Consider the following 15,310-nt stretch of genomic DNA (forward strand, 5'->3'; position numbering starts at 1 on the left):
AGCCCATTCATAAAAGGAGATTTCAGGAAAAGAGACTTGACTCATCACTTGCCACAGCCTGAGATGTACTGGTTGAAGTGCCTCAATGATGTCTTCAAAAGGCCTGTTATAGTTGCATGTCTATTTGTGCTTGAATGACAGATTTTTTCAGTTAGAGAAGAATACCAATACCATCCGAAAAAGGCATTACTCATATGAGCTGCTGACCATATATTGGGAGAGTTAAAAGAAAAAGAATTAGAAGTTGATTCATGCCACATAATGCTTATGAAGGCACCGGTGCTATGTGTGACGCATTGTCAGCATGTCGTAAATGTTGGTTTCTCTAGTTACAAATGGAAATCTCTTTCATTGCTTTACCAATGCAAAGCTAAGACCAAGGAGTTGCCTGGCTCTTCTGAATCATCAAAATATTTCATTATATTTTTATTATGAGTATCATATTGTATTCTTTGAGAACTAGAAATCAAATTCTAAGGCATTTTCTAACTGGTATTTCTTTAATATTTGATTCATGAAAATATGCCTTTCTCTATCCTATGTAATCAAAATGATCACCATCACAGTTTTATGATGTGATAGCTCTCACAGTTTTATAGCTCTCAAAGACCTGTCTTATATCAATACATACTTTTAATTTCATACTACCTTTTTGAGGTCAACAGGAGGACGAATTCCCTGAGACTTAGTTTTTTCCCCAGTAAAGCAGACATATGCATACTCGTGTGGCTGTTAAGGTGAACTGCACACAGCACCTGCCAATCCTTTGATGCTCAGTTTTCATAATAGCTGTTGTGTTTGTGTCCTGTGGCTGCTGTACCAAATTTCCATGGACAGGTGGCTTAAAGTAACAAAATTATTCTCTTACCGTTTTGGAGGCTAGAAGTCTGAAGTGCAGGTGTTGGCAGGTTGTGCTCCCTTCAGAGCCTTTGAGGGAGATTTTGTCCCTTGCCTCTTCCAGCTTTTGGTGGCTGTTGGCACTGGTTGGCTACACTTGCATCACTCCAATCTTTCCCTCTGTGGCCACGTTGCATCCTCTTCTATTGTTTGCTTGCCATTAGGATGATTTTCTTATCCGGAGATCCTTAACTTAATTACATAGACAAAGACCCTTTCTCCAAATAAGGTCACACTCACAGGTTCCAGGGATTACAGGCATTTTTCAGCTCAGCACCACATAGACTTTAGAGTTTCGAGTCGAGATTATGAACTTCAACAGGTCTCTGATTCATAGTCTACACTCAGCAGATCCTGGCTTCTTTAACAGTGTCCCTGAATCCCAAAACCATGCCCCTGATTAACTTCCTTGGTGTCTGTAAATAATTTTCCAAGATCACAAATCAGGGGAAACAGATCCTTGGTGTTTTAATTTTTCAGTTCAATGCTTTCCCTAAGAACTATATTATTAACACATTTTACTCTACTGTCAAAATGGGACTCAATAATAAGAAAACAAACAACCCAATTAAAAAATGGACCGAAGTTCTTAACAAGCACCTCACTGAAAGAGATGTACAGATGGCAAATAAGCACATGAAGAGATACTCCCCATCACTGTCATCAGGGAAATGCAAATTCAAATAACAATGAGACGGCACTGCACATCTGTTGGAGTGGCCAAAATCCAGCATGGTTACAACATCAAATGCTGACAAGGGTGTGGAACAACAGGACCTCCTGCACATTGCTGATGGGAATGTAAAATGGTACAGCCACTTTGGAAGACACTTCTTATGAAACTAAATGTACTTTTACACATGATCCAGCAATCATGCTCCACCCCAAAACCTGCAAATGGATGTATATAGAAGGTTTATTTATAATTGCTTAAACTTGAATGCAACCAAAACATAATTTGGTAGGTGAATTCAGAAGGTAAATAGATTGTGGTATACCTAGACAAAGGAATTTTATTCCGTGCTAAAAAGAAATGAGCTATTAAGCCATGAAAAGACATTGATGAACCTTAAGTGATTAATACAGAGTGAAAGAAGCCAATCTGAAGAGGTTGCGTACTATCCAATTCCCAAACATATGACATTCTGGAAAAGCAAAACTGTGGAGACAATAAAGACATCAGGGTCTGCCAGGGGCAGGACAGGGGGAAAAGATGAATAGGAAGAGAGCAGAGGATTTCTAAGGCAATGAAAATACAGCCAAACCTCAGTTCTTGGCTGCCTTGGTTCTTGAACAATTCAGTTCTTGACCAAGTTGTTCACAGAAAAAATGTCTCAGTTGCCTAACAAAACTTCATGTTTCAATTCTACTCAACAGCCCCTTCATGCTGGTACCTGTAAGGTCAGTCACATGTCTCACAGGTGACAAACAAAGGGGATTGAGTGTTCAAACAGATCACTTCTTGAAAAGTTTTCTGGAATAAAATAAGTTCAAGAACCAAGGTTCCACTGCACTTTGTATATTATAATGATGGGTATATGTCATTACAAATCCATGTAAACCCACAGAACAACGCCAAAAGTGAATGACTTTAGGTGGTTATGAAGTATCAGTGTAGGTTCATCCTTGGTTTAAAAAAAAGTGCCACTATGGTGATTGATGTCAATAATAGGGGCGGCTATGCATGTGAAGGCAAGGGGTGGTATACGGGACATCTCCGGACCTCTCAATTTTGTTATAAGCCTAAAACTTCTCTAAAAATGTCTTCTTACAAAGGACACTCAAAAGGCCTGCACATATATACAGAGAGTAATATTATTCCCTGGATTGTATGTGTGGCAATCCACATTTGCCTATGGAAATAGTCAACAACCAGATGGGTCCAGGGTTACTGCCTCTGAGCCTGAACTCTGGCCAGACCTCTTGCATTCAAGTCTCAGTTTTCTCACTTAGTAGGGTATTGGGCAAGTTATCTGACTTTTCTGTATTTCAGCTTTTTAAATCTATAACATGAACTTACTAGCAACAACAACAACAACAACAGTTTTCTGATTATTAAATGAATTATATGCAAAAGTGGTGAGAATAGAGCCTGGCGTGGGGAAGCATAAGTGCTAGATTCTATTATTATTATCATCATCATTGCTGTTGGTATTATTGTTGTTATATATGAATATGGAATAGGAAATAAGCTTGTCTTTCAAAGTGAGGTTTTTAATGACTCAGGGGGAAACATGCAAGGTAGAATTTAAGGAATGATGATTCGGTTTAGTATAAACCAAAACATTTATAAACAAAGCCAGAGGGGGCTGAAGAAGAAATTTTGGGAATGAAAATAGGACTTAACAGTTTCTTTAAAGAATTTAGTAACTGATCTTGTTTTTCACAGCTGAATAATAAACTGTTCAATTTTGCAACTGGCTGCTTGCCTTAATCCAGGATTTGGAAAAATAGGGAAAGGACAGTTGTTTGTTAAATAAAACTGTTTACAAAAGCTTTATTTTTCCCTTGCATACACACATATGTGCTTATTACCTGATAGAAGCTCTTAGGTGATTCCCCCTCTTCATGATTCAGTGTAGAAATTAAATAAAAATGTTAGCAGAATGCAGAAGGGGAAAAAGTCAGTTACCCAAATGGTGCAAAAATGGAAGGAGTAATAAATGTTACAGAATTCAAAGAATCTGAAGCATTTGGCCAATTTAGGAAGGACCTGGTGGGAGGCTCATTTAGGGTTTTCCTGCAGAGGGAGCTTGTATAATAGAAGTTATTTCATTGGCTGGCTCTGTTCATAGGACAGCCTGGAGACACGGGCAGCTGAGGCTGAAAGGAGATTCCACAGCATGAAAGGGACTCACAGACTGCTCTTGGAAAGGCTGGCCACTCCAGGCTCTTGGCTTGGTTAAGCAACTTGTCTACTGGCCCACAGATAGGACAGGCCACACTCTGTTCTCTTCTGAAAGCCAAAAAAGCTCTGACAACAGGAAGTTTTGTCATAACTCATTTGAGAGTAGAGCCTGACCTGAACTGACACAAGGTTATTCATCATCTCAGTGTTTATTAGTTTGCTAGCATGGCTCTAACAAAGTACCACAGGCTTGGGTGGTTTCAACAATGGAAATTTTTTGTACTCATAATTCGGGAGCTCATAAGTCTGAGATGGAGGTCTCAAAAGGATTAGTTTCTTCTGAAGCCTCTCCTCTTTGCTTGTAGATGGCTGTCTCTCCTTGTCTTCATGTTGTCTTCCCCTGCGTCTCTGTCCTAATTTTCTCTTCTTGTAAGGATACGAGTTGCATTGGATTAGGACCCACCCCAACGACCTCATTTTAACTTAACTCTCTAAAGACTCTCTCCAAAGAGTCACATTCCGAGGTACTGTGGGTCAGGAAGTCAACATGTGAATGGGAGGTGGGCACAATGCAGCCTGTAATATTGTGAAGTTCAATTCTTGTAGAGACTTTTTGTGTTTGATTCTGGGTGTTGTCCCAGACCCCAGTGAGGGGGGGGTTGATGTTTTATGTTATATGTACACTATCACCTTACTAACATGCTGTGAATTCTGAACTTCAAAATGCATCTTGCCTCTCAAAAGTTTCAAACAGGGGGCTGTGGACCTCTGACAGTTGGAGATGAGATTCCTGTCAAGGCCAGGCACCTCCACTTACCCACAGTTCCAGACTATAACACGAGGGATGAACTGAATGGTCTCCAAGGTCCTCCCAGCTTTTACATTTTCATTCAATGAGCAGAGATGATTTTGAGTAAATCTCATCTCATAAAAATTACAAGAATATAAAAATAAACATTATAAGCATACTTCAATACTGATTCTTCTAATTGTTCCTGTCTCATTGGGTGACTCTCAAGACAGGGCTCTATCATATGGACACAGAAACTGGCTTGGGCTCTTTGGACAGGGAATTCTGGAGTCTTGAGTCCTTGGGGAATTTTCCAGAACTGGGCAGGGGGGTTGGTGTGAGGAAACTCTGAGGCCCTTTTTGCTCTGTGAGGAGGAGTATGACGGCAGGAGGGTCAGAATGGGACCTCCTCAATCATAGGCCAAAGGTAGCAACGCCTGACTGGTGGGGCTTCATTTGAGGGGCTAAAGGAAGAGGACAGCACCTAAGAAATCCCACTGGACAAGACATTGGTTCATTTGGAAAACTGGGGCATGGGGCACCATTTTCCCTCTTTTTGTTCTTGCTGATAGGGAGTTGCTTGCTCTTGAGGAGCAATCCTGAGAGGGGATACGAGAAGGGCAAAAATCCTCTGGCTGTTTCCAAGTCAACAGAAAGTTCAAAATAATACATAAAAATCCCCTAAGATTTATTTTAGGAAACTTTGAAGAGCTGGTTAATTCCATATGAGGTTTGAATTTTTTAAGTTTTTGAGGGGAAAAGCTTTGCCTTTTAAAATAGTACTTGCTGATACAGGGTATTAGACTTTTAAAGTATGTTTTGAGACAAAATGTTTCAGTAGAAATAAAATCTAAGAAGGAATACCTAAGAGAATAGTCCTTACTTGTGTTTGATAGCTTTAAGCAAACTGAGATAAAAGAAATTTTCCTCCCAGTTTTAAAAATATTTCTGTTAGACAAGAGTTCTGGGAGTTTTGTTATGTTAGGAATGTTTAGGTGCTCTCCAACCACAGGGTCAGGTAACTTACAGGAGGTTCACATGTGAAGGACTCTGGCACAGAATAAAATTTGGTGCTATCCAGACTGATGTCTCAAGTTCTCTGGGCTTGAGTTTTCCTGGTCATGGGGCCACACCTAGAGACTGAAAACAAAATCATCACATCTCCAGGATCAAGGTCGAAGGCCATGGAAGGTCAGGACAAGTGTATTGACCTGGTCTCAGGGGTGCGCATGTCCACCCATGATCTGGGGGGACCATGAATCCAGTTTCAAATATTGTTGTGGATGATGACCAGGACATGGTTAAGGTTACTTTTGCATCTGTTTACTGTGGAACCAGTGCAGAGACAGTGCAAAAAGAGTGTATGTATCAACGAGGACATGTTCAGGACTCAGAGGTCAATATAAAAGAATCTGCCATGTGAGAAAAGCCCAGGTTAGCTGCAGTTTATACCACACGAGCTCTCAAGAATCTATCCTATTTCTAGTAAGGAAATCTTTGTTGGACCACATGTCCATGGTCTGTTTCTCATCGAGTTGTCAGGCCAGTAACTGACCTGGTCACTACACTTCTGTGGCCAAGCCAATTCTCTGTGCTTCTTTTTTGTCATCGTGATAGTGAAGTGGAGACCAAGAAAACCTTTTGCAAGTGTAAATCTTACTCAAAGATGACCCCAGGCATCCTTGGACCTCCGTGGCTGACCTCACGCATATCTCCAGCAAACCCCTGCCCTTCCACGCCCTGCTATGTTCAGAACTGTGTTATTGGTCATCTAGGGCAGAGGAACTCAAACATTTACTGAAGGACAGTGGCTGATGTAGCTCCTCTTCTGCTCTTCTGTCTGTTTTCACATCACACTGATGTAAAAGTCTGAGTGTGAGCTTGGATTGATTATCCGTATACCGAGGAGGGTATTTATTGGACCGTGGACATTCATATAAGTATGCCACTTAACCCAGTTCTCAACTGGGTACTGTAACCCAATGATTTCAAAGGGTAACATTCAGCATCTCTGTGGATGGAGCCAAAGCCTGTGATTCTGAACAACCACAGTACGATCCATCAGCCATGTTATGCATATAAAAACTAACATGATTCATCAGCCACAATATGCATATAAAAACTAACATTACAGTGCCTGTGGGATAAATGGGGACACGTGAGTAGCAGACAATAGGTGATATGGAGGTTTCAGAGTGGAAGAGAACGCAGGGTGCTGGAGTTGTGCAGGGAGCCACTTTGGAAATGCTACAGTCTAAGTGAATATTGAAAATGAGGGGGCGGGGGAAGCCTAAACAGGGGAAGAAGCCCCTTTTGGGTGGACAGAGTGGCTGGGACCAGGATGGAAAGTTAGACTTAACAGTGCTTATTGGGGACATGACTGGACAGTCAGTCACAATGTAAGAACCCTGTAATATAGTCAATCCCTCTTCAGAAAAACTGAGATGCCATTGGTTTATTATTTGAAGTATGTTCAAGCAATTTTCCTCATCTGGGCCATAACTACTTCCTCTGGCCTCAGAATCAGTCAACATTCATGCCTGCAGAGCAGGAGAATGGAGCCCACTGGCTTATGTTGTTTGTACAATTTCTGCTATAGCCTCGGGTCCATGTTGTGCACTCCCTGAGGGCTGCCTTTGGAAGGTGGCCATGGTCTTGCCCTGAAGGAGTCCTGCCTACAGCCAGCTCCCTGTGGTGAGAGGGAGGGGAGGGGAAAGGAGGGAGAGAAGAGAAGAGGAGAGAGACTTGTTCTAACTTTACTCTTTTGTACAGCATTCTTTACATGCAGTAACTTTTTCTATGAAGTACGCTATTTGCCCTAAAAAAGCACATTTCTTTGGCTTTTCTAAGTGGGTAATTGGAATTATCTGAAGGCGTTGTAGTTTGGAGTGATAAGTACAGTAACACTTTATCTGATCTCCAATGTCTGATTGTGTTCAGGCAGCAATGCCTGTTTGTGAAGAGTGACTTTGTAATTTCCCTTGGGAAGCAATGCATTCGTGAGTTAATTCAACTCAGCTGGCCATATTATCTTTTTAATGTTAGAGTAAGTATCTTTGACTGTGTTCTACAAAGCTTTTTTTAAGTGCACCTACACCTAAATATTTTCCTGGATTTATTCTTTATTCCACTGCAAATCAAAATGTTATTGGCAACTGAATATACTCAAAATTAATGAATCAAGATATTTCTGTATTGGTGGAAGCTTTGTCCAATTGGAGTATGTACCATGGCCGTCACACTTAAAGAAAGGGATATTGTAGAAAATGCTACAAATTACAAGTATAGAAAGAACACGGGAAGCTTCCTGCAGGGTCAAAAATCCTGTTCACACTGGATCACTACTGTTCTCCCAGTGACTATGGAGCCTTGCATTTTAAGTAACCCCACAGTTAGTGTCTGTGCCCGAGCTCCTCGGTGAGGTAAATACCAGTGTTTAGTGTGAAAGCTCCTTCCAGGACCACTCAGGAGCCACCTCGGTACAACCTCCTGAGCTGTGTTAGAGGATGGGGCAGATCTCTCTCTGACTCGCTTGGATATCAAGGGGGAAAGGTCTACCTCCGGAGAAATGAGAACATTTTTCATGCCTATAACCCTCATCTCTAGGAAGAATGAAGTATACAGATTTGACCTTCTGTGCACCTACCTCTCCCATTACTATGTGTTCAGAATAGTGTCTGCTTACCAGCTCCTATGCTTTTGGCTTCAGTGACCTCCCTTTCTAGCGTGGACCCCCATGCTGTGAATTTCAGCAACACTTTGATCTCCCTGACTCAGAGACCTTCTGCTGTTCCCACCAGCTACAAAGGACGCTGGGGAACAGCAGCACACACAGCTAACAGGTTTGCCTTGTTACTTTGTTTTTTTTTTTTCCTTCTTTTCTTATTTGCAGGCTGCTGGCAATCCGCAGAGTAAGTCATAACACTAACCTCAGAACTTTGAATGAAATGGATTTAGGTCATCTGCAATGGGATCTTCAGTACTGTGTAGCAGATCATTTTAGCTCCCTGTCAAATTCCACTGAGTCCCTACTATAACCGACTCACTGTCTGCATACTTTCTGAGCCTGGCCATCATCCTCTGACCCTAGAGCCCACTTATGTAGTGAGGGAGAGAACCTTCTCTTCTTGAGCACTTCTCAGCATCCTCACCCATTTTACGCTCTTGTGTTCTACCCCCAGGGAAAGAGGCAACCTTCTGCTCCACCAACAGTCTCCTGAATCTCACTGCCTTCTGCTTCCCTTGGGGGTCTTGCTCTGCTGCTTATTCCCTTTCAATTTTTCTTCAGTGTGTTTTCTGGAGCTACAGGGCATTTCCCTCCACTTGACAAACATGCTCAAGTTCCTATTAATTGAAAACAAAGTAGAAAAGCAAGTGGTCAAAAGAAAAAACAATCACCCTGGACCCCTTGACCCCTATACCATCCCTTCACTTTTCTCCGGCCAACAAACATCTTAGTTGGCACTTGCCACCTTCATCTCTTTGTCAGGCACACACTCCTTAAAAGCTGGCTCCCAAACTGAATATTCTACTCAGCTGTTCTCTCCTTAGTTAAAGGCATCTCATAGTTTAAAGCTGAAATGACCTCATCCTACTTTTTAACCTCTTTACTCTCTCTGAGGGATGAGGCACCTTGGCCATCCATACAGCTGTGGACTGAGTGTTTGTGTCTTCCCTCTGTCCCTCAGTTAAAATGTTAAAGCCCTAATCCCCGATGTGATGGTGTTGGAGGTGAGGCCTCTGGAGGCTACAACGTTATGAGAGAGGAGCCCTCATGAATAGAATCTGTGTTCTTATGAGAACAGACATGAGAGATGATCTTTCTTTCCCCTGTGTTGTGAGCAAGAAGGCAGCCATCTGCAAATCAGGAAGAGAGCCTTTACCAAGAACCTAACCATACTGGCACTGTGGTCTTAGACTTCTAGCCTCTGGAAGTGCGAGAAAGAAATGTTTTTCATTTAGGCCACCTATGGCACTGTTAGGGTAGCTCTAACAGACTAAGGAGCACACCTTAGAGTTCCAGGTGGACTTCGTGATGCTGCATGCTCCTCTGACTCTGACTGGTCCATTGGTCCTCTCCTTTCTTCTTAAATGAAGATGCTCCTTTTTCTTGGTCTTTCTCATTTCTCTCTGTACTTAGAGTCTCTCTTTGAGTGATCCCATCTACTCACATTAATTAAAATACCCATTCTTGGAAAACCTCTGAACTCTATACATACATATCTTGGAAATATTGTGGGTTTGGTTCCAGACTACTGCAATAAAGCAAATATAACAATAAAGTGAATCACACAATTTTTCTGGTTTCTCAGTGGATATGTTATGTTTTTGCTATACTCTAGTCTATTAAGTATGTAGCAGCATTATGTCTAAAAAAAACAATGTACATACCTGAATTTAAAAATGTTCCTAAAAATGCTAACCATCCTGAGTCTGTGGGAAAAACAGCTCTGATAGACTTAATTGACACAGGGTTGCCACAAACCTTCAGTTTGTAGGAAACACAATGTCTGTGAAGTACAGTAAAGCAAGCATGCCTGCGTCTGTATTGCAGCAGTGAACTGTCTAAGATCCCATTTCCAATTGTTTGCTGCATACCTTCACCAGAAAGATCACCCATTGGCTCAAACTCAAAGTGATCAAAGCCGAACTCACTGGTTTTTTTCTCTCTCTTAATGCTTTAGGCCATTCTTTTATCACTGCTTATGAAGCATAACATATTTTCCAAACTGGTTATTCCAACTGTCAAATTTCTTCCTCATAATTATGCATGTGTGGATAAATTTATTACTGATAGATTACTTGTCAGATTTTGGTGCTGTTTAAAACTCTCCGTTGCAGATATGCCTATGGAAGTAAACCCAGCCAGAACCTTGCTCGAAGATGTTCTACAGTGTGGCTAAGCCTTACCTTCTCAGGCTGTTCTTCTAAAACACTCCCGGGATTTCTTATGTTATGGATGAAACTGACAACGTATGGTTTCATGGATATGCTCTGAGCGTTCTTGTCTCCATTGCAATAAACTGACATGCAAACATGATAAATAGGAGATTGTTTAAAATGGGTACCAGTGGGTGTACTCATATGAGTTGCATTCACAAACCCAGAAATGATATCGCTTCCTCACTGTCTCTCAGTATACATCAGGAAAAAAAATGAGTGGGGAGGCATACACCTGTTATTATAGATTGTCTTTGACCACAAGCAGATTTTTTTCTATATCTCTTGTTTTCCAAAGAAGACTGTATGTTCTTCGGGGACATCATATGACTTATTCTTTATACCTTTTAAAATATGAAGTATACAGAATAAATATGCCACATGTATTTGTTAAAAGGGGACATGGACGGTTAAAAATGGACATCATTGCTGCTACCCTTGGAGAGAACATACCTATTATTTATCATGCAAGCCTGGTTTCCCATTGTCAAATGAAAGCTCTATGGCAAACATCTGAAAGCCTAGACAAATGGAAATTAAGCTGCTCCCAAATATATCTGGAGATTACAAGGCACTTTGTAATGCTTTCCCATTTTATCTTCCAGCTTAATTTTCGTCTGGAAAGCAATATTCCACAAATGGCTGTAGCATGTTGGAGATTTCAGCTGGAGGGCAAACTTGCCATTTATAGCATGAGCCATTAAACTGTTCTACAAAATTTCCAGGGTTTTTTGAGGCTGGTGATAACTGCAAGAATAATGCACATTCTCTATGCCAAAAGATGTGAATTAATGAGGTAAAGGAAATGTTTATCTCTTGCAAATGACTAGAGAAAGTTTGCCAAGTCTCTTTAAGTTGTCTCTTTTCTCTTGTCATTTTCTTGGAAAGAGTACACCCTGGTTATGAGACTCTCATGTGACTAAAGAGAGCTTTATGGACAGTTGCAGTCCTTCAAGGCCACAGTTAGAGGTCTGGGGGATACTGGATGTTGACATAGTTTTTAGGAATATAGAAATATATTCCAAAATGTGATCAATGAAAAATGTACAATCCCTAAACTAGGTCTACACATCCAATGCAAGGTCATGTGGGGTGTGTGTGGGTCAGGTCACCTGGAAGTTATAACCCTGTATGATATAATCCTCTGCTTCTCATTCGCTAGACCATTTTGTAATGTGGGTGTGTGTGCACACGCATGTGTCTGTCTCTGTGAAAGGGTCATTAACATGCTGAAAATAAGGCAACAGTTTAGAGAAAAGCCTGTCCTAGTAAAAACCGACAAAGGCTGACATTTTTTAAGTAAAATTCCTGGATGACTGAACAGGTGGACAGCCACTTTGGGTGTGTCTTCTTCTTAGAATAAGAAAAAAGAGCAGTTTAGAGGTCTGTGCTCTCTTCCCTGCATGGTTTCATCAACACAACTGGATAGTAGGATCTCTACTTAGGGTCTAAATAAGGATTTTCTTAAGCTCACTGTCTTTAACTTTTAATACACTCATGATAACGTGGAAGTACATTTGGTCTTATTTTCTAGGCTAACTAGTCCCTTATTCAGTTTAACACCTTGACCTCTGGCCTAGAGAACCTGGGGCAAGTGGAAATCTTTCGGTAGTTTTTTCTTATGGTCTGTTAGACACCATGACTCCCAGGTAGCTAGAACAGTTTCCCCAAAGTCTTTGGGATTTGATTTTGTTCTTATCTGTTTTTTTTCTCTCTGTGTCAGATCGTTCCTTATCTCACCTTTTACCTTTCCTGTTCTTTCTTCTGCTTCTTTTGTTTTCAGCTATACAATTCTAGATGCCTAGAAGTTAATGTGGCTTGTTAAATATTCTCTGCACAGAGCGTGGAGAAAAGTGTTATACATGTCATGCAAATAACGATAAGGAATCAAATTCTGCTCTGTGCTTTTGCCATTTGGGGGTAATAAGTTATGTAATAATGTACTAAATGATCAATTGGCAGCCTGGTGGGGTGAATGCATGTCTGTAAGTGCCTCGTGAACACCCTGGGAATGACTTAAGTATGAGAAAGAATAAAAACCAATAATATATGTCAGCTCTGATCCATTTGAGAATTCATGTCCTGAGAAATTTCAGTGGAAAAATCTAATGTCTCATCTGCAATGGCATTTGATTTGCATTCATAGAGAGATCATTTTCTGGTCTGGCTGCTCTGGGAGGGAGTTCAAAACTCATGAAACCTTTTAAATCCTTAGTTTTGTTCACTTCCCTTTTACAGTGAATATGCACTAAGGTCATGGCCCTGCCTGGAAGGAGAGCTGGCTTAAGAGCAAAAATAATCTGGTTTGTATCTCTGAGAGCTTTGTCAATGCAAGAAACATCCAAATCTGTAGACAATTTTTATGAGTTTATTTGAGCCAAGTTGATGACATACGGGGTGCAAGATCTCACGTGCTCCCGAGAATGGCAGTTTTGTAGTTTATTTAGTACATTAGAATCAGAGGAGAAGACAGAAGGAAGGTGCCTGAAATCCATGGACAGTAGATTAAGGAGGCAAGAGAAAAAAAAGCAGGGAAATTTCTAGAATTAGACATAAGGCAAAGTGGAGAAACATGCTTCCTTTACATTAGGGGATGCAGGATAGTTAATAACTGACATTTATAGCACATAGAGATGGTATTCGAAGAACAAGAGAATAATTAGGCATTTTGTGGTCTCCTGTTCAGGCACTCTTATACTCTGATGCCTGCTTTTGTGCCTTCAAGGGGTAGAGAAAGAAAATTACTCTGACATTTCAAAGGTATGTTGTCATAGATGCATAAGAACAATGGGCAGGGCTCACTTAAGGTAAAGACTGAAATCCTTTGCTGAGGAAGCCACAGGCCTGCCATGTGCCCCCCCCCTGAGCTTGTCAGATTTATTACAGAGCCCCCATTTTTGTTCATGGCTTCTGTAGTCCATCATTACCAAGAGTGTTCCTTAACTGGAACCCAGTTAGGGAGTTCCCTAGGATAGGTAGTATCTGGATCTTCCAAACTACAGTAAAGGAAAGCTTGCTATGTGTCATGCACTGATAATCCCAAATTTCAAAGAGATGTAAAGTGCAATTCCTGCTCACGAGTTGTTTAAAGTTTTGTTGAAAAAATGTGTATGCACATTTACAAACACCATCACAGTCTATGACAAACTTTAGGGAACACACATAGAAAGACTAGGGGAGGTAACATCTGTACAAGCTGCAACTATCAGAGGGTAACCTCCTGGGGATGGTAAGATTTGCGCTTGGCCTTGAAATAAGGAGGGACTCTGGCTACAATGGGCCAGTGTGGCTTGGTAAAAAGAGAAGGGACTTTGGAAACAAAATGTCCTGATTTGAATTCTGCTTGGCTACTTAACGACTGTGTGAGCTCAGGCTAGTTGCTAAACCTCTCTGCTTCTCAGTTTTCTCCTGAGAAAATTGGCAGAGATGCAAAGTAGGTGCTGAGTAAGTCATTACTTAATTGGGTGAAAGAGTGTGGGAAGCACTTTAGGCAAACTGAAAGAGCTGAGCAAAGGTTTGGAGCACATGGGCAGAGGATCTGTGGAGTGAAAGTGAGGCTACTGATTGTCTAGAGCAAAGGTAACCTGGAGAAGAGTACAACATAAAGTTAAATATTGAGAAAATAGAAAATGCATAGGGCAAATGTTCTTTAGTTATTTTCGTTAACTGAAGTCCAGTTAACCAGAGCATTCAGTTCTGTGGTGTGAGGGCAATTATTGTGTACATTGGCATGCTCCTGATTAAGCTTCAGGTCACAGCTTTGATATCACATCCTTCCGTCAACTTCCAAGTCTGGGTTGTGTGCATGTTCCTATTACCCTGCGTCACAATTGCTTTTCCCATGACCACCTTCCACCCAAGATGAGCTTGTTTCTTGATGATGGCTCAGACTAGGCCTGTTTTATTCACTGTTGTATTTGAGCACTGAGCAGAAGACCTGGCTATTTATTAAGCACAGAGTAAGTGCTTCATGATTATTGATGGATGGGAAGAAGAAAGGAAAGAAAAAAGAGAAAGAGAAGGGAGAGAGGGAGGGAGTAGGGAAGGAAGAAATAACTTCAAGAAGCTGAAAGTGAGGAGATTCTGATATGAAGAAAATAACTTTGAAAACTGGTTGGTAAGCAGGGAGTGAGAGTTGACCTTTTGCAAATTCCTGACTTTGGGATTTGTTTAAAACAGGCAAGGAATTTAACTTTCAAATATTTAATTGATTGAGAGTCACTCTACAACTGCCTGACAGAGTGCATTTTTCTTACAAGCCCTACTTCTCCCCTTTTTGCAGCTATTTTCAATTGCCTAAGCTCAATGACTTAACAGAAGGAAAATCAACAATCCAGATAGTCATTTCTTGAAAAAAGCATGCAACCAGGAGGTCCACGTTCAGAAATATTAGTTTCGCCAAACCTCTTCCTCTCAATTATACCATTTTATCACAGATTCTAAAATATATGTTTTTTATATTTTAACATCTCTGCAATCAGGATGCATTTTATAATCAGTGGCATATTACAGTTATAATGGCCATGGCTTTTCTTTCTCCATCATAGTAAATAGCTGTGCTTCTTTTTAATCAATAATATCTTAGTTAAGAAGAAGAAACTGAGTCCTTGGCTAAATTAAGAATTTTCTAGCCCTGGCTGGCATAGCTCAGTGGTTTGAATGCAGGCTGCAAACCAAAGGGTCACTGGTTCGATTCCCAGTCAGGGCATACGCCTGGGTTGTGGGCCAGGTTCCCAGTGGGGGGCTACGCAAGAGGCAACCACACACTGATGTCTCTCTCTATCTCTTTCTCTCTCCATTTCTATCTCTAAAAAATAAATAAATAAAATATTTAA

At 40.9% G+C, this 15,310-nt stretch overlaps 1 pseudogene; it reads left to right on the forward strand.

The window, feature by feature from the left end:
• The first annotated feature begins 5,790 nt into the window (after window positions 1–5,790).
• The window catches only part of LOC119063405 (40S ribosomal protein S14-like), a 69,135-nt pseudogene continuing 59,615 nt past the window's right edge, over window positions 5,791–15,310 (forward strand).

This window comes from Artibeus jamaicensis, unplaced genomic scaffold (genome assembly GCF_021234435.1).
Source record: "Artibeus jamaicensis isolate MK-2021 breed Jamaican fruit bat unplaced genomic scaffold, CSHL_Jam_final contig_603, whole genome shotgun sequence".
Lineage (NCBI taxonomy): Eukaryota > Metazoa > Chordata > Mammalia > Chiroptera > Phyllostomidae > Artibeus > Artibeus jamaicensis.